The following is a 213-nucleotide window of genomic DNA, read 5'->3' on the forward strand; positions in this document are numbered from 1 at the left end:
ACGGATGTAATGTGATTGCAGTCCAAAACCAATGCAATCACATTACATTACACTGTGCAATGTGTTTAAGGACATTTTTACCCATCATTTTTTATAAAAATTACCGAAATACCTTTCAAACCTTTCATTATCGTTTTTGGGTTTTAAGTCTGCTGCTTTTTCTCCATTTGCAGCAGACGTTGCTCCTCTTTCTTATAGTCCTGTTTCAGGTTA

Source organism: Theobroma umbraticum, unplaced genomic scaffold (assembly GCF_002168275.2).
Source record: "Theobroma umbraticum cultivar Fairchild unplaced genomic scaffold, ASM216827v3 scaffold_44.0, whole genome shotgun sequence".
Lineage (NCBI taxonomy): Eukaryota > Viridiplantae > Streptophyta > Magnoliopsida > Malvales > Malvaceae > Theobroma > Theobroma umbraticum.